At 41.8% G+C, this 25,877-nt stretch overlaps 1 protein-coding gene across 2 annotated transcripts in view; it reads right to left on the bottom strand.

The window, feature by feature from the left end:
• Nucleotides 1-25,877, bottom strand: part of LOC126470317 (homeotic protein female sterile) — a 568,331-nt gene that overhangs the window by 360,449 nt on the left and 182,005 nt on the right. The window contains exon 3 of one of the 2 annotated variants that reach the window (XM_050098094.1): nt 2,022-2,077. The exons of the other annotated variant lie outside the window; for it this stretch is intronic. The gene's annotated coding sequence lies outside the window, so the exon portion shown is untranslated. The remainder of the gene's footprint in view (nt 1-2,021; nt 2,078-25,877) is intronic. 2 annotated transcript variants of the gene reach the window in all.

The following is a 25,877-nucleotide window of genomic DNA, read 5'->3' as shown; positions in this document are numbered from 1 at the left end:
TTTGGAATTTACGGCCTTTGAACGGACATTTCATAATAAATGAAAAGCACCAGTTTGCTTTCGTTCTACAATATAACTTTTATTGTTAACCGGTTTTCGGCTTACAAGGCCATCTTCAGACATCTACTGAGTATTATCATCAAAGAAGTTACAATGTTTGCAAACAAACTTTAAGTTCGTCCTTATATTAAGAATGGAAATAATAATATAAATTATTATATCGTCATATCACAATACCATCCATTTCAGATTATGATTGCCATGATGGGAGAGGGGCGGGAGGAAAGGGAGAGACAGGGAGGGAGGGAGGCAGGGAGAGAGCGAGAGCGAGGGAGACAGAGAGGCGCGGATGATTATATATATATAGGGTGTTTCAAAAATGACCGGTATATTTGAAACGGCAATAAAAACTAAACGAGCAGCGATAGAAATACACCGTTTGTTGCAATATGCTTGGGACAACAGTACATTTCCAGGCGGACAAACTTTCGAAATTACAGTAGTTACAATTTTCAACAACAGATGGCGCTGCAAGTGATGTGAAAGATATAGAAGACAACGCAGTCTGTGGATGCGCCATTCTGTACGTCGTCTTTCTGCTGTATGCGTGTGCTGTTCACAACGTGCAAGTGTGCTGTGGACAACATGGTTTATTCCTTAGAACAGAGGATTTTTCTGGTGTTGGAATTCCACGCCTAGAACACAGTGTTGTTGCAACAAGACGAAGTTTTCAACGGAGGTTTAATGTAACCAAAGGACCGAAAAGCGATACAATAAAGGATCTGTTTGAAAAATTTCAACGGGCTGGGAACGTGACGGATGAACGTGCTGGAAAGGTAGGGCGACCGCGTACGGCAACCACAGAGGGCAACGCGCAGCTAGTGCAGCAGGTGATCCAACAGCGGCCTTGGGTTTCCGTTCGCCGTGTTGCAGCTGCGGTCCAAATGACGCCAACGTCCACGTATCGTCTCATGCGCCAGAATTTACACCTCTATCCATACAAAATTCAAACGTGGCAACCCCTCAGAGCCGCTACCATTGCTGCACGAGAGACATTCGCTAACGATATAGTGCACAGGATTGATGACGGCGATATGCATGTGGGCAGCATTTGGTTTACTGACGAAGCTTATTTTTACCTGGACGGCTTCGTCAATAAACAGAACTGGCGCATATGGGGAACCGAAAAGCCCCATGTTGCAGTCCCATCGTCCCTGCATCCTCAAAAAGTACTGGTCTGGGCCGCCATTTCTTCCAAAGGAATCATTGGCCCATTTTTCAGATCCGAAACGATTACTGCATCACGCTATCTGGACATTCTTCGTGAATTTGTGGCGGTACAAACTGCCTTAGACGACACTGCGAACACCTCGTGGTTTATGCAAGATGGTGCCCGGCCACATCGCACGGCCGACATCTTTAATTTCCTGAATTAATATTTCGATGATCGTGTGATTGCTTTGGGCTATCCGAAACATACAGGAGGCGGCGTGGATTGGCCTCCCTATTCGCCAGACATGAACCCCTGTGACTTCTTTCTGTGGGGACACTTGAAAGACCAGGTGTACCGCCAGAATCCAGAAACAATTGAACAGCTGAAGCAGTACATCTCATCTGCATGTGAAGCCATTCCGCCAGAGACGTTGTCAAAGGTTTCGGGTAATTTCATTCAGAGATTACGCCATATTATTGCTAGGCATGGTGGATATGTGGAAAATATCGTACTATAGAGTTTCCCAGACCGCAGCGCCATCTGTTGTTGAAAATTGTAACTACTGTAATTTCGAAAGTTTGTCTGCCTGAAAATATACTGTTGTCCCAAGCATATTGCAACAAACGGTGTATTTCTATCGCTGCTCGTTTAGTTTTTATTACCGTTTCAGATATACCGGTCATTTTTGAAACACCCTGTATATATATATGTATATGTGTGTGTGTGTGTGTGTGTGTGTGTGTGTGTGTGTGTGTGTGTGTGTGTGTGTAGTTGGACGTATGTTTGAAATGAGGTAAATTTTACTTACGGGTTTTCTTTCTTTTTTGTATTGCCACTGTGGACGACAGTCGTCAAATAACATACCTGCAATAAAGAAAAAAAACTGAGTTATTGACAAACACTTTCTCCATATTTACTTTTCGAAGACTCGTAAATAATAATTAAACATTTTCTGCGCACCATGACTTGAATTTAACAAATTTTTCTTGAGTGACATCATCTTTACAAGGATGCAATAATAAGTAGTTCGGAAAATTTTGCATATTATGTATGTTCTTGGGTTTTTTAACATATGCGCATCACAAAAGTCCGTCTCCGTAACTGAGTGGCCACGCGGTTGATCCGGGTTCGATTCCCGGTACTACCACGGATTTTTAGTTGGTGGGTGGACTCTAACGGGGTGTACTCAGCCTTGTGATGCCAGCTGAGGAGTGAGGAGCTACTTGACCGAGTACGAGCAACTCCATCTTATGGAAACTGACAACGCGCAGCAGAAATACCTTCAAACAAGACGACGAAGTAAATATTCCAGAATTCGAATCAAGAACAACAGCCAACATGAGTAATTCAGATGTATATATCTTTGGTCTAGCGAAGCAGCTTTAAACAAAGACAAGGCTTCCGTACCAGATCGCATACCCGTCAGTTTCAATAGCTCCATACTTAGCAATTATATACAACCGCTCACTCGTGGAAAGACCCATATCCAGAGACTGGAAAGTTGCACAAGTCACACCAATGCCCAAGAAAGGAAATAGTAATCCGCTGAATTACAGATCCATATCACCAACGTCGATTTGCAGTAGGTTTTTGGAACATATACTGTGTTCTAACGTTATGAACCACCTCGAAGGAAACGATTTATTGACAAATAGCCAACACGGATTCAGAAAATATCCTTCTTGTGAAACACAACTAGCTCCTTATTCTCACGATGTAATGAGTTCTATCGACAGGAGATGTCAAATTGATTCAATATTTTTTGATTTTCAGAAGGCTTTTGAAACCGTTCCTCACAAGCGCCTTCTAATTAAAATGCGCGATTATGGATTGTTGTCTCAGTTGTGTGATTGCATTTGTGATTTCCCTTCAGGAAGGTCGCAGTTCGCAATAATTGACGGAAAGTCATCGAGTAAAACAGAAGTAAGATCTGGTGTTCCCCAGGGGAGTGCTATAGGCCCTGCGTTGTTCCTGATCTACATAAACGATTTAGGAGACAATATGAGTAATCTTCTTAGAATGTTTTCAGGTGATGGAGAGGAAACACTTTTCTTAAAATATCTATTAATGGACGAAGTTTCCACATTTTATCGCTTATTTGTGTGTTATCACATGAGCGAATAAATCTCAATTGTATCAGATGTGTCTCTTCTCAAGCCCAACCCCGAATTCCAGTAACATCATCTGCTAGGTAGATGATTATAGCCCGAGAGAATTAGAATTCCAGAATGAGATTTTCACTCTGCAGCGGAGTGTGCGCTGATATGAGACTTCCTGGCAGATTAAAACTGTGTGCCCGACCGAGACTCGAACTCGGGACCTTTGCCTTTAGCAGGCAAGTGCTCTCCTACAAAACCTTTTAATCTCGTCATGTGTTATTTTTAGATCTGTGAAGTTCTTGAACAAGGCGTATTTTGTAGATTCAGCACTGAGAAATTTAATTATTTCACCATTCTAAAACAATTCAAAGCACTGAGCTGGAGACAAGCTTCTGTATTTGCTGTGATCACTCTCAGGAAATAAGGCGTTATCACTTTGCAGATCCTCTCTTCCCCAATTATTACAGTTTTTGAGCTCTGTAGCTTTTCTGTTTTATCTTAAATGACATTTCCTGATTTATCATTATGAGAGCAGCCAGTCTCGGGTTCATCACCTAACTCCTTTTTTTTTTAATTACCTTGGTCCAATATTATTTATCTTTCCACCCCCATCTTCACCAAAATCTACGTCCGACTCTAACTTCAGAAGGCTCAATAAATATATTCTTTACACCTTCCTCCTCCTCCTCCTCCTCCTCCTCCTCCTCCTCAAGAATATCCAGGATTTCACACACAGATAGGCCTCTAGAAAGAAGGAAACCATTATATTTACTGTTCTGCCTAGTGTGACATATGTGCAACACACAACTGGATTTGAAACCATAATAATGAACTGCATTTTGTGGCCAATCTGTAATATAAATTTCAGCACCTTTAACATTATAATTAAGAAAAGGTTTTAAAAATTGTGTGGTATATTGCTTCACAAAATAATACTTACTTCTTATTCAAAAACGTAATCTTGTATTGAAAAAGTCTTCAGTAAATGGACGACCAGACACTGTCCTCTTCCTGCTTTCAACTGGCAAAAACCCGATTAAATGTTAACAACAGAGCTTCGTCAACTGAGAGACATACAACAATAGCCATTTCAAATACATGCATTGTTGCCAACAAAAGAAAACAATGGTAGAATGTTGCGTGACATATGCCACGCTAGGCAGAAATGGGTTAAACTGGAAAGATCAAACAGCTAATGTTGTGGGGAAAGCAAAATAATGACTGCGATTTATTGGCAAAACACCAAGAAAATGAAATAAGTTCACTAAAGCGGCTGCTTACACTACGCTTGCCCACTATCTTCTAGAGTATTTGCTGTTCGCCTCAGAGTGTGAAATCATTTTGTTGATGTTCATCTACACAGGAAGAAATGATCATCATAATAAAATAAGAGAAACCAGGACTCGCACGGAAAGATTTGTGTGTTCGTTATTTCCGCGCGCTTTTCGAGAGTGGAACGGTGGGGAAATAGTTTAAAGGTGGCGCGATGAACCCTCTGCCAGGCACTTAATTGCGAACTGCAGAGTAATCGTGTAGATGTAGATATAGATGTAGGGACCGGTGTGCTGACCGAACGCCTCTCCGTACCGCATCCAATGACGCAATTGGTGGCGGATGACACAGCGGTCTGTCGGTACCGATGGGCACTCCAGGGATTGTGGACGGAGTATGTTTTTACTGTTAGGTTACACGATAAAATAATTTCTCAAAAAACAAGTTGCATCTCCTACAAAGATAAATTGAAACACTTTGATAAAGATGTAAAATGGGCGGCAGAGATACAGAAAAAGAAACGAAAGGAAACTAGAAAATTTTGTATTCCTGTCCGAAGCAAACCGAATGAAGAACGAAAGATGGTAGTCACTTTACTATATGGTGGAAAACTTCATGAGTTAATTTAAGCGATTTTGTCTGACTGGCGTACTGATTCTGGACTGTACGTACTTCGAACGGAAACTTCTTGCTCCCAACTATCTTTCCGAAACTCGTAGCTGTAGATTAGACACAGTGTTCTCCATATCAATAGTGACGAGAGTTCAACTACTTGAAAGACGTCATGAAGCAAGAGCAGATAATACATTTTTACAGAAAAATGTCAGATGCCAACGTCCTTTCCACAGAGAGTACAATGAAATGATCCTCATGGATGTGGAATAAGCCAAAAAACTCTCAAATATATTTTCATTTACGAGTTAATAACAAACCTGTAAAATATATAAATGTAAAATACACTGAGGTGCATATAATAATTCTTAGGCTATTGTAGCTAGGAATCATCAAACAGAAACTCAGTTTACAACACCTGTTTACGTTGATCACATTACTGCGCTCGAAATTTGCAGCAGTCATATTTTCGTAACGGTCACCTTATATTAATACTGAATAAATATCAATGGATTCTACTCAAAATTAGTTGGTGGAGTAGCAATAGTTTGGAACCATTACACGCAATAAAGAAATCTCTTAGAACGATAATCTAAATGTACAACTATACTCTGCAAAGAACTAAGAAGTGCGTGTCAGATTTACCTCCCATTGCACCATATAATGTTTCTTTCCTTTTCATTCGCGTATGGAGAACGGGAAGATGATGGCTTGACTCCTACTGCGCGTGTTGCAGTCAGTCTTGTCTTTTCCGCTTATACGGGAGCGACACTACATTCATAGATCCCTCACTTAATACTGGTTCTTGAAACGTTGTAAGTAAGTATTCGCTGGGTAGTTGGCACCTGCCAGTTCAGTTTTTTTACCATCTACGTAACCCTCTCCCATGTGTCATAGCTGTGCAACCGTCGATCGGTGGCTTTGTCGTCTTGAAAATAAATGTTCCAAGGTTGCATTGCTGAAATGGTCCCTAGCTGTATTTATTAATTCCTTTTCAGTGATTTCACTGTACTTCGAACCACTGACTGTATTTTTGTCCTTCCAGCCACTTTCGAACAAAAGGCGCTCCACAACATATCATTTTCAGAGAACTTTTTTGATTTGAACAACACTCATTGTTCTCTTACTCTGCTTCCTCAATCCAGAGTTTGTCACCTAACATCACTATCATAGACTTCTTTACATCACAGAAAATTACACTGTCCCAGTCTTCCACGGTCCATTCTTCATACATAAATCCTGTCTGCTACGTGCTTCTTAGTTAGCGTAGGTTTCTTCTTGGAAGTACTCCTCCTGACATTCATTCCAAAGTCGACTAAGCATTTTTTGATGCGAAATAATCTCTTAAATATCTTGTTCAATTTTGAAAGAAATTTGACGCGAACTAATTTTTCTTTGTCTCTGGTTTTTAAAATGTTTCCCACCGTTCTGTGGTCAATGAACAGTTTGCTTGCAATTTCTCTAGTTGAATGTTATGTATTTTTGACTAACACTATTCCTAGTTTCCTCCGTGAAATATACTGCCTTCTTGCCATAACCTGAAACGAAAATTTTAGGTTACACGTTCTGCAGGGACCTGTTCAAATATTTAAAATTAACCAGAGCGTCAAGACGTTCTGAACTTGGCACAGATCTATGGTTTAATATGGGGACATCTTGTCGTCAAGATGGATGTCATCGTGTTGAGTCTGTCGCATGATTTTTCAAGTGTGAACCAACCAACGCTACGATATGAACAAGCATTCCCTTTCGGGACCAGATCCGCCATCTCGCATTTCAGTATGGTAACGGCTGTCCCTAGAATGATGTGGTGTGTGTTTACAACAACAGACCGAAGAAGCTATCTTGATTAGGGAAGTCCACGTAAGTGTCAGAAAGAGCTATTCATGCTATTTCGTACTGTCGGCGTAACCGCTTTCACACTCCGGCCTTAGTTGCTTCCTTATCCACAGATTCACCCATAGTTACGATGGTGTTCAACAACAGTAAACACAAAAAATATCAAGTGCCGAAGAAAAAAATACTTTTTCACACTTCAGCAACTGTTAGTAGGCTCAAAATGCACAATGGAGTACTGTCATGCTATCTAGGGACGTAGTGCTGAATTATTGGCACAGGGTCATTCTTCAAATTATTTAGAATTTGATAAATATTAAAAAGTTTGTCAACATTTTCCCATTGTGTTGAATTCAGCGAATATCTGTACGGGAAACAAAGTTCTAGTCATAAAAATATTATTTTAATTAATTTGACAAATGATTGTGACTTGTGTGGGGTTCTAAAAATACGATATTCAAGCAAAAACATTGAGTAAAGGAAGTGAAGAAAGAAAATATTCTGATTCAACCAAGAAGGGATATGTTTCTGGACCGCATTGTATTCTAAGATGGGCAGCACACATGTTTTGTAAGAAATCTTATTAGAAGACTATTGAATTTTCCCGGTCTTCTACCATTCAATGTAAGGATGGCACATGCTTTGCCTAAGACTGAGCCATATAATTCCATTTCATATCCTCAAAAATAGTAACACCCAGGTATTTGCACGAGTTGACGGATTCCAATAGTGTCTCACAGACATTGTTTCTGCGTTTTTTGGCGTGCACTGTTTTACGTTTCTGGATATTTACAGCAAGTTGCCGATCTTTGTACAACTTCGCTACCAATCCAACTGAATATTTGTGCAGCTTTTCCCAGACAGGGCTTTGCTATAGGTGACTGCTTATCTACGGAAAGTCTGTTACATTAATTTTGTCTACAGAGTCATTATGAACACAAAGTGTCCTAATACACTTCCCTGGAAAACACTAAGTTATCCTTACACCTTTAAATGACTCAACACAACATGATACGCAACGTTTTGTCTATCAAGCAATCCCCTATTCAGTCACAAATTTCGTTTTGATACCTCATATGATCGTATCAGGGAAGCAGTGGTTGGGAAGGCAGTGAGACAGGGTTGTAGCCCTCCCCGATGTTATTCAATCTGTATATTGAGCAAGCAGTGAAGGAAACAAAAGAAAAATTCGCAGTAGGTATTAAAATCCATGGAGAAGAAATAAAAACTTTGAGGTTCGCCGATGACATTGTAATTCCGTCAGAGACAGCAAAGGACTTGGAAGAGCTGTTGAACGGAATGGACAGTGTCTTGAAAGGAGGATGTAAGACGAACGTCAACAAAAGCAAAACGAAGATAATGGAATGCAGTCGAATTAAGTCGGGTGATGCTGAGGGAATTAGATTAGGAAATGGGACACTTAAAGTAGTAAAGAAGTTTTGCTATTTGGGGAGCAAAATAACTGATGATGGTCGAAGTAGAGAGGATATCAAATGTAGACTGGCAATGCCAAGGAAAGCATTTCTGAAGAAGAGAAATTTGTTAACATCGAGTATATATTTAAGTGTTAGGTAGTCGTTTCTGAAAGTATTTGTATGGAGTGTAGCCATGTATGGAAGTGAAACATGTGCGATAAGTAGTTTGGACAAGAAGAGAATAGAAGCTTTCGAAATGTGGTGCTACAGAAGAATGCTGAAGATTAGATGGGTAGATCACATAACTAATGAGGAAGTATTGAATAGGATTGGGGAGAAGAGAATTTTGTGGCACAACTTGACTAGAAGAAGGGATCGGTTGGTAGGACATGTTCCGAGGCATCAAGGGACCACCAATTTAGTATTGGAGGGCAGCGAGGAGGGTAAAAATCGTAGAGGGAGACCAAGAGATGAATACACTAAACAGATTCAGAAGGATGTAGGTTGCAGTAGGTACTGGGAGATGAAGAAGCTTGCACAGGATAGAGTAGCGTGGAGAGCTGCATCAAACCAGTCTCAGGACTGAAGACCACAACAGCAACAACATGGTCGTACTGTCGTTAGTAAGCGTTGGTACAAATTCAAATGCTTTTGGCAAGTCAAGAAATAATGTGTGTACCTGATTTTCTTGATCCATGGTCAAATACGAACTATTTTAAAGATGAAGCAAGTGTTACGGCGTAAAGTTAAGAGCCGGCATGCCAGTCGGGAACGACAGATAAGAGATGGCTGTGAGAAGACCGGACCTCCCTCCAGGACGACAGCGCGACAGCAGCGGCGCCTATCAACACCACCTGGACTATGAGAGGACATAAGCGATGCGACCGACTGGTGACAGCCCAGTTCAATAGTAGCTTCAAGATTATCGAGTTCTATAGCAGCGCCGACACTAGTCATTTTTCTTTTACTACCTATGTAGCACAGACTTTAAATTGTTTATACAGAAGAAGATTCATTATTTCATATGTCACCCTCTGCTTGCGGCACATCTGTGTAATTGTCAAAGTTAAGTATTGTCATTTACCTTTTGTAATAAAACTCATTAATACGACCTGTTTGATTTAATTGTCTAGCGAACGGAGTACGAAGGCTTCCTAGACACCCCATATTGGACCACAAAGCTGGACGTAATATTTGACTACGAGCACAGAGACATAATAGTAAATGGTTTAGAGACAAAACCACGTGTTAATTTCCCCAGTGATATTTTATATCTGACAGGAGTTTAACTCTGATGAAAGCCGTAAGAAATGTAAAGAACATGAGCTGGTGTTCTGTCTTATTCAACTGCGGAAGGCAGTTGTGTTGATGAACCGCAGAAGAGCGTATACAGTTGCAGGGGAAAAACATTTAAATATACTGTTAACTTGTTACACCAACCGTTATGTTTTATTAATGACCATCTAAAAAGGTTAAGTTGTTATAATTTCATGCGTCCAAGGACCTAATACATTGCAATGTGAAACTCCATAACAGGTCTGCCACGATAAAGTGTCTTGTATCTAAACTAGGATCGACTTAAAAAGTTACGTGCAAGATGTTTTGCCTCATTCGATCACAGTATGAAAATCGAGTAAAAAAATTCCGTTCTTAAATCATTTGGAAGAGTGGCTACTATTAATGCGTGATTTATCACAGCGGGAGACACGTTGTTGGTCATTCTATTTGGACCGCGTCTCTAATTTACATCAGTTACATAAACATGAGAAAAATATTTCATTCGCGTGAGTTTGTGTACATATCTACCAAGAAATTTGTTACTCTTCGTCGCAATACTTTAAGTAAGTCAGTTTACATGTATTTTGTTTATCATGGCCACCGAAAATAACTTTTTACCCGGAGGAAACATAAAATATGTATCAAAAACAAATGTTGCTTACCTACCAGGGGTCATTAACATACAGGTTTGTATTACTTTTTGATGAGCATTGGCAGAAGAGCCAACCCGTATGAATAGAGGAAGCCGAAAGGCACGCGTTTAGCTCACGCAGACTGGCGTGATGTCTGGAACAGGACAAGGATATTAGAACTTAGAGAAAAAAGGAGGTAACTGGTGGAATACTTAACTTTAATCCGTAATTGGTGAACATCGGTCTGACGGTACAAGCATCACAAGATAAATAGCAAATGATAATGGCGCCTTGCTAGGTCGTAGCAAATGACGTAGCTGAAGGCTATGCTAACTATCGTCTCGGCTAATGAGAGCGTATTTTGTCAGTGAACCATCGCTAGCAAAGTCGGTTGTACAACTGGGGCGAGTGCTAGGAAGTCTCTCTAGACCTGCCGTGTGGCGGGGCTCGGTCTGCAATCACTGATAGTGGCGACACGCGGGTCCGACGTATACTACCGGACCGCGGCCCATTTAAAGGCTACCACCTAGCAAGTGTGGTGTCTGGCGGTGACACCACACTTTTATTTTTTATTTGGTAATCCACTTGCTCTTCTGAATACCTATTACACTACTGGCCATTAAAATTGCTACACCACGAAGATGACGTTCTACAGCCGCGAAATTTAACCGACAGGAAGAAGATGCTGTGATATGCAAATGATTAGCTTTTCAGAGCATTCACACAAGGCTGACGCCGGTGGCGACACCTACAACGTGCTGACATGAGGAAAGTTTCCAACCGATTTCTCATAGACAAACAGCAGTTGACCGGCGTTGCCTAGTAAAACATCGTTGTGATGCCTCGTGTAAGGCGGAGAAATGCGTACCATCACGTTTCCGACTTTGATAAACGTCGGATTGTAGCCCATCGCGATTGCGATTTATCGTATCGCGACATTGCTGCTCGCGTTGGTCGAGATCCGATGACTGTTAGCAGAATATGGAATCGGCGGGTTCAGGAGGGTAATACGGAACGCCGTGCTGGATCCCAACGGCCTCATATCACTAGCAGTCGAGATGACAGGCATCTTATCCGCACGGCTGTAACGGATCGTGCAGCCACGTCTCGATCCCTGAGTCAACAGATGGGGACGTTTGCAAGACAACCATCTGCATGAACAGTTCGACGACGTTTGCAGCAGCATGGACTATCAGCTCTGAGACCATGGTTGCGGTTACCCTTGACGCTGCATCACAGACAGGATCGCCTGCGATGGTATACTCAACAACGAACCTGGGTGCACGAATGGCAAAACGTCATTTTTTCGGAAGAATCCAGGTTCTGTTTACAGCATCATGATGGTCGCATCCGTGTTTGGCGACATCGCGGTGAACGCACATTGGAAGCGTGTATTCGTCATCGCACATACTGGCGTATCACCCAGCGTGATGGTATGGGGTGCCATTGGTTACACGTCTCGGTCACCTCTTGTTCGCATTGACCGCACTTTGAACAGTGGACGTTACATTTCAGATGTGTTACGTCCCGTGGCTCTACCCTTCATTCGATCCCTGCGAAATCCTACATTTCAGCAGGATAATGCACGACCGCATGTTGCAGGTCCTGTACGGGCCTTTCTGGATACAGAAAATGTTCGACTGCTGCCCTGGCCAGCACATTCTCCAGATCTCTCACCACTTGAAAACGTCTGGTCAATGGTGGCAGAGCAACTAGCTCGTCACAATACGCCAGTCACTACTCTTGATGAACTGTGGTATCGTGTTGAAGCTGCATGGGCAGCTGTACCTGTAAACGCCATCCAAGCTCTGACTCAATGCCCATTCGTATCAAGGCCGTTATTACGACCAGAGGTGGTTCTTCTGGGTACTGATTTCTCAGGATCTATGCACCCAAATTGCGTGAAAATGTAATGACATATCAGTTCTAGTATAATGTATTTGTTCAATGAATACCCGTTTATCATCTGCATTTCTTGTTGGTGTAAAATTTTAATTGCCAGTAGTGTAAAAACATACCGTGGTGTATCATTCACGTTAACATGACGTTATTAAAAACGTAACAAAACTGGTTGACAAGGGGAGGTCATGACGTTGAGATCACAGATTTACTTCTAACTTTATACACCTTTAGCATACGATTGAAACAGCATAATGTGCAAGTAGTACGGTGCACTACTCTGGCAATTCAGAGAAAATCGCAGGAGGAGTTTTAAGCGTCTGTTATGTGGCTTACGTATATGTGAGTAAGGGCTGAACGTTGGAGTTCATGGCCGTCAAGTGGTTAGCTTTCGAGCTTCTTATGACGAAAATTGTTTGAGGAGACTTTTCGGCTCCCATTCTAACTTAACTTTTAATCTATAGTATCGGAAAAAACAAATTTCTCAAAATGTCAACAAGGTGTCTTTTCCCTTATACGCTCTGAACATTCCCTGTAAATGCGGGAAAACTGCATTCATACGATGTAGAAGATGCCGTTTCAATTTATGTTTTCCATGTCTGTATGACAAACACTATATTGGAGCGTGGGATGTAGAGAGCATATCCGACGAGTAATTGTTCATTACTCTTGTGGTCTGGCACATTGTGACATACCACGTTACTGAATAACGCCATTCGCATCATTATCTATCGAGGTTTGACTTTATGAAAAAAGTATACGAGGGTAAGTCAATTATTATCCGCAATTATTTATATTTTTATTTATTTTGGTAGTACTGTCGTGTTACGTTGATGACGCATGCTTTGTTTATTTGTTGTTATATCTTTGCGATTTTCAAGCTGCTAGGTTAATTTCGTTATCGCTGCCTTGCTGTTAATCGTGGCTGCTCCACTGTCTATTTGCACTAAAGAAGAGCAACCTTCAGTGATCCGTTTTTTGTGGTCGGAAGGCGTATCAGGGGCCGAAATTCATCCAAGACTTCCGGTACAGTACGGGAACAGTGTTTTGCCGCAACGGAGTCTCTACGAATGGACTGAAAAATTCCGAAATGGCCGCACAAGTGTTACGCACGATGAAGAAGCCGGACGACCGTTTACCGCCACAAATGAAGAAACCACTGAGCGTTCACGTGAAATAATTCTCTTCGACAGGCGATTACCTACCGACGAAGTGGCACATCGTCTGCAACTTAGTCACGGTCCTGCCTACGAAATCATCCACAATAGACTTGGGTTTCATAAAGTTTGTGCAATATGGGTCTCAAATCAACACACAGTTGCATAAACAAACGCGTTTGGACATCTGAAAAAAAAACTTTTGGATCGCTATGGTAACGAAGGGGAAATTCTCTTAGACAGGATCATTACTGGTGACGAAACATGGATCCATCATTACGAGCCGCGCGGGATTAGCCGAGCGGTCTTAGGAACTGCAGTCATGGACTGCGCGGCTGGTCCCGACGGAGGTTCGAGTCCTCCCTCGGGCATGGGTGTGTGTGTGTGTGTGTGTGTGTGTGTGTGTGTTTGTCCTTAGGATAATTTAGGTTAAGTAGTGTGTAAGCTTAGGGACTAATGACCTTAGCAATTAAGTTCTATAAGATTTCACACACATTTGAACATTTTGTTGTTTTGATGGTCTACTACATGTGTATGAATTTTGAAGTAAATCTCTTATTTCAACGTTGTACCCTTCTCTTGTCAGTCCCCTATACCTCCACAAAGTGCAGCTAACCGGGGCAACACAGCACATCAACTTGCTGGTGTCGACAGTAAACCAATGGAAACATACAGAAACTGCACACTGGTCATTCACTCAACCATCTTCAGTTGAAGGTTTGCGCGAGCACAATGTACTACAACGAAGAGAAGGTAGAAACACCTTTACTGATCATGGTAAATGCCTTCACTATACACAAAATATCGTTTCAAATGGTTCAAATGGCTCTGAGCACTATGGGACTTAACATCTATGGTCATCAGTCCCCTAGAACTTAGAACTACTTATACCTAACTAACCTAAGGACAGCACACAACACCCAGTCTCACGAGGCAGAGAAAAAAACATATCGTTTAAAAGTACTGCAGTACTGTCCTATATGTACCCGTATTGTAAGAGACTACTCTTCTCCATAGACCTCCATAGACTAGTAGCATTTCTACCTTCTCTTCATTGGTGTACATTGAACTGACAAACTTCAACTGAAAACGGTTGACTGAATGACCCGAATGCATTTTCCATGTTTCCATTTGTTTTCTGTCAACTCCAGCAAGTGGGCCAGTTACGTTACCTTGGGTAACTTCACTGTGTGGTGTAGTATAGTGTCATTTCTGTGTTACATTTTTAATAACATCATGTTTACGTGAGTGGTACACTGTGATTCGTTTTTAAACAGGCCTTGAGGAAAGTAAATTGATTACTGGATAATAAATATAGAGTGCTATTTTAAAAAAGACTTATTACTATTCATATCTTGGAATGGAACAAAGCTACAAGAAATGCAGTCATGCTAGTTAATGCAACCCTGGTAGCTAAACAAAATTTGTCTGATACATTGTTTTTCATTTTGCTTCTGGACAAAAAGTTATTTGGGGAGTGGTGAAGTCGAATGTGCTACTCTCACAAGGGAACCTCCCCATCGCACCCCCTCAGACTTAGTTATAAGTTGGCACAGTCGATAGGCCTTGGAAAACTGAACACAGATCAATCAAGAAAACAGGAAGAAGTTGTGTGGAACTATGAAAAAAAAAGCAAAATATACAAAGTGAGTAGTTCATGTGTGATACAGGTAACATTAAGGAGAGCGTAAGCTTAGGAGCTCCGTGGTCCCGTGGTCAGCGTGAGCAGATGCGAAATGAGAGGTCCTTGGTTCAAATCTTCCCTCGAATGAAAAATTTATTTTCTTTATTTTCGCAAAGTTATGATGTGTCCATTCGTTCAATGACGTCTCTGTTCACTGTAATAAGTTTAGTGTCTGTGTTTTGCGACCGCACTGCAAAACGGTGCAATTAGTAGACGAAAGGACGTGCCTCTCCAATGGGAACCGAAAACATTTGATCGCAAGGTCACAGGTCAACCGATTCCTCCACAGTAAAACACGTCTGATATATTCTATACGACACTGGTGACATAATAATTGTCTGAAAATAAAAAATTAAACTCAAGGGAAGACTTGAACCCGGGACCTCTCGTTCCACAACTACTCACGCTCACCACGGGACCACGGCGTTCCTGAGCTCGCACTTCCCTTGATGTTGCATATCTTGCACATGGACTACTCAGCTTGTATATTTTGCTTATTTTTTTCATAGTTCCACACAACTTCCTCCTGTTTTCTCGATAGATCTGTGTTCAGTTTTTCAAGGCCTATCCACTGTGCCAACTTGTAACTAAATCTGAGGGGGGTGCGATGGGGAGGTTCCCTTGTCAGTGTTACACAGAGTGTATACGTAATTCAGGTCTCCGAATGGTATTGTTTAACCAAGTTTAGTGCTACATATAAATACCTTTCTGAGGGATTTGTATTTTTCGTATTCACTATGCCGGCACGGTAGCTCAGCGTGTTCGGTCAGAGGGCTGCATGCTCTCTGTAATAAAAAAACTGAGTCAAAGAATCAACGATGAACTTGAACGGAGGCCGGCTGGTGTGGCCGTGCGGTTAAAGGCGCTTCAGTCTGGAACCGCGTGACCGCTACGGTCGCAGGCTCGAATCCTGCCCCGGGCGTGGATGTGTGTGATGTCCTTAGGTTAATTAGGTTTAATTAGTTCTAAGTTCTAGGCGACTGATGACCTTAGAAGTTAAGTCGCATGGTGCTCAGAGCCATTTGAACTTGAACGGATGTCTTGTGACGTCCGCCGAGACCAAACGCAACGAACAATATCGAACAAAATGAATTAAAAAAAAAAAAAAGAAAGCGGTTCTAGGCGCTTCAGTCTGGAACCGCGGCATCGCTACGGTCGCAGGTTCGAATCCTGCCTCGGCCATGGATGCGTGTGATGTCCTTAGGTTAGTTAAGTTTAAGTAGTTCTAAGTTCTAGGGGACTGATGAACTCAGATGTTAAGTCCCGTAGTGCTCAGAGCCATTTTAACCATTTTTGAACCTTTTGTTTGCTTGCTTCCTCGGCATAACGACGCCCAGTTAACAGGCTCTAAATCTGAAGTGAAATGTCATCCCATTTAATTCTGGATGGGACGAAAGTGTAACAAAACAGCGCAGCACCATGTTCTTTGAAACAAAGAGGTGTGGCTAGTGAGTGCTCCGGTGTGTTCGCAAGGCCGGCCCGCCCTGTGGCAAAGGTCAAGGCTGCAGCTGCTCCTTTTCCACAGGCCAACCCAGTTTCGCATCTGCAGGCTGCGTGTCGCCCCCACTTGCTCCCCTGCGTCAAAAGCCGCCTGCCCTTTGAACCCTAATAATTAAGCATGCACAAACTTAGACCTTCTATAACAGAGCCCGCATTGGATCCACACGGTTCATTAAACAGCTCGAGTCACTTCATGAGCAAAGTGTCGTCCCACACTTTATATTGTGACAAGTCTGGATTCTCTTTCCTTTTGATTGCTTTTGATACAGACAATGAATAAAATAGTGAGAACTTCGTTCGAATGGCAATTTTATCCTAGGTTCTACTGCAAGTAAGTAATACGCTGTGTAGTCTCTTCTACCAAACATGGTTTCAAAAACAGAAGCATTGATAACAAATGATGTAGTAAAATTGCACCAACAATCTACCTCGTTCTTATGCGCATCAGTGAACAAAGCATCTACAATCATTAAGTTCTTCTATAGGCAAACCACAACAACATTAAATCGGAACTAATTATCATAATGTTGGCAGTTCTTGGTGCTATTCCGCTCCAAACTATCACGATGCAAGTAGAAACAGGACTTTTCACAAAAATTCGGAAGAACACGTTTCCCCCAAAGGCAATTAACGCTACCTGTCAGTAGTACTCAAAATCTTTAATATCGGAGAGACTGTACCCGGTGAAAGACGAGGTCTACGGAACAGAAAATGTTTCGCGTTAATGAGTATGGAACAGGTAGCGTGGTCTGGTCAGTCATGGTAATCATTTTTTTTTAACATGAAGGAATCATGTTTTGAGAAAATTCAAACAAAATTGTGTTTCGGACAGTGATCGCAACAGCAAAACGATGAGGTGAGATCCCATTGTTCGGGTGACCGTAACATGATATTATGTTAGTAATGATAAAAGTATTAATAAGAATAGTAGTAGTAATAGTAATAACAATACAACAACAGTAATAAATAATGTAGGACCCACAAATGTCGGTATCTTTGTATCATAGACCTTCCTAATATGCTTACCTAGTTTCCTCCTGAAGAAGGATATGGTATTTGAAGAGGACTATACACCACCACACGTAGCCGTGAACTGTAAGCGCTCTTCATTTTTCGACTAGTGCATCAAGCGAAACAGCGCGGTGATTGTGGCACAAATGTACGGTGGCAGCAGAGGGGGGGGGGGGGGCGGCGAGGGGGGGGGGGAATACAACTCACTGCTCCCAAATTTATTGCGGAAAGACAAGTACAATGATCTTCGTGGTTAGTTTCGCAACGTCTTGCAATGATTATGACTGCGAGTTTCTTGGTGGCTGAAATGCTAAGAAGTGATCACCAGCAGAATCTGTGGACAATGAACCGGCCGCGGTGGCCAAGCGGTTCTAGCCGCTTCAGTCCGGAACCACGCTACTGCTACGGTCGCAGGTTCGAATCCTGCCTCGGACATGGGTGTGTGTGATGTCCTTAGGTTAGTTAGGTTTAAGTAGTTCTAAGTTTTTTTTTCTCTGAACTGTTTTAGTCGTTTCAAAATTTTCTAAGTTTCTGAGTAGACCATTCTCTGATGCTCGTAGGACTACTCGAAGGTACAGTATGTTTGACAGTTGCATTTAAGTGAACTGTACTACTCTCAGAACTATGTCCGCTTGAACTTTTATAGAAACTCAGAGGCTATTTCTGATCAAGTAAACACAGATTTCGATGTGGCAAAGAAGGAAAAAATTCGGGACACACTATTCTGGGCTCTAACCAGAAAGAACCTTATGTCACGATTTCTCGCATAGAAAAAGAGGAAAAGGGAGGGGGGCGAATCTGTGCACCAGGAAGCAGCTATGTGTGAGAACTGTCACATCGACAGTACGAAATAGCATGAACAGCCAAGTCTGACACTTATGTGGTGTTCGCTAGCCAAGGTACCATCTTGAGTCTGTTATAATTAACAGACATCACATCATTCTACGGACAGCCCTACTGAAATGTGGAATGCCGCATCTACTCCCGAAAGGGAATGTTTGAATGGTTACGCCATTGGTGTTCGTGTCGTAGCGTCGCCAATGGTGATCGGTTCACACTTGGGAAATCATGCGGGAGTATTGAACACGACGACACTATTAGCTATGACAAGATTTCCCAATATTAAATCCTCGGTTTGTGCCGTGCGCAGGACGCCTTGATGCTCTGATTCGATTTGCATTGTGTCTTGGCGAAATTTGGGTTTGGTGGCTAGCGGAACTGCGCTGCCCTCCATTCCTGAGAAGGCTCACGTTACTAGCTGCTCAGGATCTACGCATAAAAAAGGATTTTTGGTTCATCGTCCCCTAGACGACGAGGTTATTACAGAAAGAAATCAAGTTTAGTTTCATATAGGAAGGTGCAGGAAAACAGCCGTGGCTGTGTTTCAAGAACCATACTGTCATTTACTTTTAGTAGTGCTACATAATCAATCGCGGAGAACTTAAATACAAACTGTCAGCCGATAACTGAACCCAATCCACTCCACTCCGAAAGCGGATTCAGCACCTTAACTGCTGTTCAAACGAGCCCATTCCTAAGTTTATTACAGAAGGCGACTAAATTGCCGCTGAAAGCCTGTTCTAATCGTCGTATTTGTTCAAAATCCCGCAGCTCTAACGTAATGTATCTATAGACGATATACGACGATTAACGATTGCTAACCTCTTGGAGAAATGTGAGATATCATTACCGTTCGGTAGTTGCTGAAATCTTCCAACGTCTTCTTGAATCTCTTACGTTCTTCCTTACTTTCGTTGTTGCCACTACATTGTATAATCAAGTCTGAAAGAACAAAATGGCTGTAAATCCACAAAATTGGTCAGTCTACCTACCTGTGTATCATCGCCTAACATCCTGTCGTCTTTTAAGCTATCAGCGATCTCCGTGATTTTCCTGTTCACTCTCGAAGGATGTCGCGTGTTTTCATTTTTCTGTGTCATCGAATTGATGTGGATATTGCACCAAACGTTTCCTATTTGACCACTTCATTCATTTTGTGTCTAAATGTACACCCTTGTTGGATCTTCAAGATAAGGAATCGTCGCAGAATGCTATCAGTTGTAATTGGAGCAATGTTGCCCGTCGTTTATTGGATGAAATTGCTCAATATGTTGGTTATTTCAGTGTGTTTTAAATGGTTGAACGTTTTTTAATCTTATGTTTTCATTTCAAGAATAGGCGTTTGTGTCGCAGTACATTAGTACACAAATGTAGCAGACTAACAATGAAAAATTTCCCTGACAATATTTTCTCCTAAGGTGACAGCTGCTATTTGGATCCTAAATCACCGTCTTAAGAATCTGCTGCCCACCAGTTCTCTCCTGTTGCTGGTGATATCGCTAAAGAATACGGAAACTGTTTACACTTATCGACTCTATAAAACAATTTTCATTTCTGTAATCTCCTGAAGAGCAAACTGGCTGTTGTAATGCATTAAACCATCAGCCACTTCCTGACAGTGAAATTTTCATAATTTATTTTGCGTCACTACATACAGCATAACAGGGATAAGTACAGATATTGTTATATACACCCATTAGGGTGCTAAAATTGTTAGTCTGCATATGACGTAAATGTTGATGTAATGCTGTTCATTACATCGTCCTCAGTCAGCAATAGAAATAACTGCACTTGTACCCGTTACATCCTGTATAGTTGAACAACATTTTTTTCTCCTTAATTTATGTGATATTGTCAACTAAACACTATGTAAAAAGAAAACGGAGCGATCACTTAAAGCGAACGACGTATTTGATTAAAATTTTATTTCATAGAATATATAAAAGAAATAAGATTGTACTCCATCTGCTTTCTGTGTTATCGTCGGTTTCAGTCCTCGTCCCCCCCCCCCCCCCCCTCCGCCCCAGATACCACCATCACTATCTAACAAGCAACATATTTACTAATAATATTAGTAAGGATTTTAATTGGTGGAAACTAACGGTGGCATATACAAGAGAAAACAGCATGCATCTAGAAACTATTTCTTATTTTTGTGTGGTGTCCTTTCAGACATGCCTTGACGGCCATGAAGATAATTTCCGTGCTGATGCACAATCTCCCGAACTCTTGGGGGAATCGGGGTGATGCGGCAGGCAATGAGTATGGTGAACAGGGGGCGCTACGTAAGTAGTATGCGAAAAGTTGGGGATTTGGGTTGGAGGGGAAGAGTGCTCGGATAGCCGAAGCGATTACGGCGACCGCTCGCGTGAAGTGGGATATCCGGTGGTGCTGGTGGTCCTATGGGACCAAATTGCTGAGATCATCGGTCCCTAGGCATATACACTACTTAATCTAACTTAAACGAACTTACGCTAAGGACAACACACACACTCATGCCCGAGGGAGGAGCGCGAACCGTGGCAAGACGCCAAGACCGCGCGGCTACCACGCGTGGCGGGGAAATCAGATTTCGAGTCCCGATCCGGCAGAAATTTTCACTTGTCGCCATTGAATTCATCTGAATGTCCGATTGCAGCCGGTGTTACAATTTTTATTTAACTTTATCGTAAAGAACACAACGTAATCACCGAGCAGGCGACATGCTGGCCAGACACTACACAGAAGTTCGATACGACGGCTGTTCAAATCCCTTCCTGACCACTCAGATTTAGGAGTTCCGTTGTTACTCTAAATTGCTTTAGCCAAATGCCGGGATAGCTGCTTTGAGAAGGACTCTGCCGATTACCGGCTCTATTCTTTGTCATTCCCAGCGAGTACCTGGTCTATGATGACCTCGCTGTCGACGGGACTTTAGGGTTTAATCTTCGTTTTTCCTTCCACTTCTAAATGAACTAATGCTAAAGTTGGTGCAGCTCACGCGAATACGCTACGTCCGGCAGTTAATTCCAAGGTGAAATTGGTGAGAATATTTGCTTCTCATTAAAAGTGTAACTGTTAAAGAGAAGGCGAGAGTTTCACACAAAAACATTAAGACACTTAGCGTTCCTCAGCGAGCAATGGAGAGGTAAGTGATGGTAATTAGTGGGCGAGTCAGGAAAACATACAAATGGACTAATGAGCAAACGAGTGAGAGACGTAATTATGTGTATGATAAAAAGTAATGGCGACAGATGTAAACAGATGAAGGGGTGTTTAATGGACATAGAAAGTTCTTTGTTGGATTCCAATAAATAAATAATATCACACATTTTTTTCAGTCGTCTATCAACAGCAGTAATACATTCTGAAAAATGAGTGACACAAAGCAGCAGTAACTCTGTCGCTACTGAAAGTGGCTCAGCTTCGTATTTGTGGATTTTCGCTTTAATAGATGTGCACAATTGTAATGACTATATACCAGTAAATGTGTTTTCATATCTCAATTTGTGTGACATAATAGTACTGTTCATTCTTTCATACAAAGAGGACGGCTTATTAGCGAAACCGGAAATAACATTAAATGATTAAAATACAGCTGTGAGACATGCATTTTCGAAAAATAAACAAGGCAGAGACGAAGTAACAGACCTACCAACCTGACGTATCATCGTCAACGTCGTCATTACTGTATTCATACTGACTAACTTCACCGACGAGTTAATAATGACGAGAAATTGTAGTTTCCCTCATTTTCATGGTCTCTACACTGTTTCAGTGCTATGTTCACTTCCACACCTGTACATGATCCTGAGACGTTTCTTGTGTGTCACTAGTTAGCAGACTAATGAGCAGCTGAACTACAAAGTCCACCGTAATAGCTCGCAGCACCACATTCCGTCTTGTGATTACTCATATTCTGAAACATTTTTCTAAGGTAGTGCTCCACAGCTGTAATGCGTTAGATAAAAAGAACGTTTATAATTGAGTTAGTGGTAACTGAACGTGCACAGTAAAGCTGCAACACAATAGCTCATAGACAAGTTCAAGTTTCATGGACATATATATTGCTGCAAAACCATGCATTCGTATGCAACGTACCTCTGTGGGAAGGAGACGTGATGCAGCAACAGACGCCCGGGGAAGCTGGGGTTACTGTACTTTCAGGAATCAAAATCATGTAAACAAATGCGGACCGAACGTAAACATCACGAGTCACACTCTTGGGAACGAAAGTCGGTCCAAACCTTTTTTATGTGTCGGTTATGGCTCTAGTCAATATGTACAGTATCCAAAAAAAAAAAAAACAATAGAGGAAAAACGTATGTTGTTTATGGAATACGTATAGCAGAGGTGATGTTAAAAAATTGTATAACTGCCGGACAACGAAAAGCGTGGAAATCATCACTAGGTGAAATACCTCTTCGACTCCAAACGCAATATCGAGCCTATTTTCCAAGACACTTCGATCCGACGCCTAAAATGATCAACACCAATGTCCAAAGTTTGCATAAAACAAGTACGAAACGAAAGAACGTAGGACTGCACGCTGTGTAGTAGCGTTACGTCCACCACAATACTTTTGAAACAATCATGTTACGCACGCTTCTAAGTTTTAGAGCTGTTGATAGTTTTGTGTTAGGAATTCGACGAAGGGGAGCATTTCGTATTGTAATTAGATTTTTTGGTGACAATATCTACATTTAGGTGTCACGTTATTAAATTTCTTCTTCAGAAGTCATACCTGTAGACACCCACGAATGACACCGTTTCTATTAAAGTATTCTTTATGTGTAACAATTTATATTTATATTTGGAAGAATTGTTAAAGGGACAAGAATTAAATTAGTAGTAATGTCTACAAGATCAATATTACGTGAAAGAAATGTGTAGCTACTTAACAGGAATCCCCAATTCGCCTTATATTGCAATTGTCTCGCGCATCACTCTGGCCAGTCACTTGGTATAGATTTCGTCGAACTAAATGGTACGGCAAGACGTTAAGAAGGCTAATTTATTGAGCGCTCGAGCCTTCCTACGACGCCGCCGCGAAGAGAAGAAGATTCCACGTTTTGTCGTCGTGGACCACACCAGTCACACTTCTCCAGCCAGGAGAATATTTCTTCCTGACCATTTGGCCTCCTTACTCCGCAAGTTGGTCACTATGTGCACGTATCAAGCATACGATATGGCTCTGGAATGGGTACCAGGGACGCCACAGGCAGTAGCGCCAATATATTGAGGATGGCAGCGGCAACAACGCGAAAGTCACCACATGGCAATGGCAGAAGAGAACTCGGTCGAAAGTTCGTGGATTTTAAACCACTGCCCGCGGCTGGAAGACCGAGAGAACTTTATTATGTGAAATATGATATTTTTTCATCACGCAGTCACTAAATTTTCTTAGCAGTTGGGATGTAAGTGTAATAAGAGTATCTTGAATAAGTCTTGCAAAAAGAGTACAAGTCGCATTTTCAGCGGGAGTACAGATATATCCAGTTCTCATAAGCTTGTTAGTGACATGCAACATAAATAGCGATGATTGCCTATTGGCGTCAGTATTCTACATCTACATCCATACTCCGCAAGCCACCTGACGGTGTGTGGTGGAGGGTAGTTTGAGTACCTCTATTGGTTCTCCCTTCTATTCCAGTCTCGTATTGTTCGTGGAAAGAAAGATTGTCAGTATGCCTCTGTGTGGGCTCTAATCTCTCTGATTTTATCCACATGATCTCTTCGCGAGATATACGTAGGAGTCAACTTTGCTTAATACATCAGAAAGCAAAATGACAAAATGACTTAGTCCAGTGCTAAAAGATGGTCCATATAGGCTGATACTAGTAGCACATTTCTGTGTTTATATACCAGCTGATGGTATATATGAACAGGTCTTTCTTTATTCAGTTTCCTCTTGCACAGGACACAAACTATAGACACTTCGCCGGCCGCTGTGGCCGAGCGGTTCTAGGCGCTTCAGTCTGGAACCCCGCGACCGCTACGGTCGCAGGTTCGAATCCTGCCTCGGTCATGATGTCTTTAGGTTAGTTAGGTTTAAGTAGTTCTAAGTGACTGATGACCTTAGATGTTGAGTCCCATAGTGCTCAGAGCCATTTTCAATTGTCTGGCGCATACCCACTCCCTGTAACACCTAGCATTACATAAAAAGCGAAGTTTGGCCTCCTGATTTCTTAAGCTTCCAATGAAAGTGATACAAGTTCGTGGTATTCAACGTCTCGTGATAGGCGATTAGCAGAAATATTGACATGGGACGGTGTATTATGGACTTTATTATAATATGATAGTTCTGGAAAGAATGACCTTTGTTGTTGTTGTTATTTCTCGAATTCGCAAATGATCCGCCGCAATGTGATTCTTGTTTCATGTATTGCAACGACAGGTAGCTGACGGCCAACTGAGTCGCCCACACGACGTTGACCACAGCAGTTAACCCCGGCGGCGGCGATTTCGCTCTAATAGAGGTACTTTAGGCGGACCCTTGACTTGGTGACCTGTGGAACTTACAGCGACTACACGGCTTCGCAGATGGAGTGGGAGTGCCTAATGCATCTTCTACACAAAGGAGTGAACGTACTGACATCCACCTCCTTACCTGTCCATAATGTACGCGATTGTCTCTCGCACGAAATGCGAATTGTCTGATATCACGGCCATGTGTGCCGAACTGCTGAGATTGGGAATGGAGATTCTCTCTCTCTCTCTCTCTCTCTCTCTCTCTCTCTCTCTCTCTCACTCTCACTCTCACTCTCACTCTCACACACACACACACACACACACACACACACACACACACACACACAAACAAACCAACATGTTAGCTGTTCGGGATTGAATTATTCATCAGAGTACGTGTTCACGAGCAGTCTATCAAAATATTTTGATTGCATAGAAAGAAAGCACTCTTTCCTCCCAATCCTACCTGCTCGGAGTTCTAAACATTTTGCTGCAGCAAAATGATTAAATCTCTGAGAAAATAAGTTATTTTTTTAACGAAAATGAAAGAGCATACACAATTAGGGTTCATAATTACACCCTAACGTTACCAGTAATTGTAATGTATTAAATATTCCCGGGTTTTAAAACCTATGCATTGGCGATACGCGTACCTAAACGGCCATCAGACAGATCCATGGTTTTAGTTTAATTCAAGAGCTACGAGATATAAATTAATGTGCTGACAGTAGGTCAAAAATTGAGTCTACCTAGTGCCTTCTACAGATGTGATCTGGTATTCGAATGCCATTGGGTTAAATTTGGTAGTGTGCTATATTGTACTAAATTAGTTCTTCCATTATCGAAAAACAACTGGAACTTCTCAAAGCGAAGAAGGCACCAGATTCTGACGGAATCTATCAGATTTTACACTTAATGTGCTACCTTCCCAGCAAATTTTTAACAATAATCTCTCGTGCGGTGAGTAGTCGAATCTTCT

The sequence above is a fragment of the Schistocerca serialis genome, chromosome 3, assembly GCF_023864345.2.
Source record: "Schistocerca serialis cubense isolate TAMUIC-IGC-003099 chromosome 3, iqSchSeri2.2, whole genome shotgun sequence".
In the NCBI taxonomy this organism is placed as follows: domain Eukaryota; kingdom Metazoa; phylum Arthropoda; class Insecta; order Orthoptera; family Acrididae; genus Schistocerca; species Schistocerca serialis.
The sequence above is the reverse complement of the archived record's forward strand: the minus strand, read 5'-3'. Positions and strand labels throughout refer to the sequence as shown.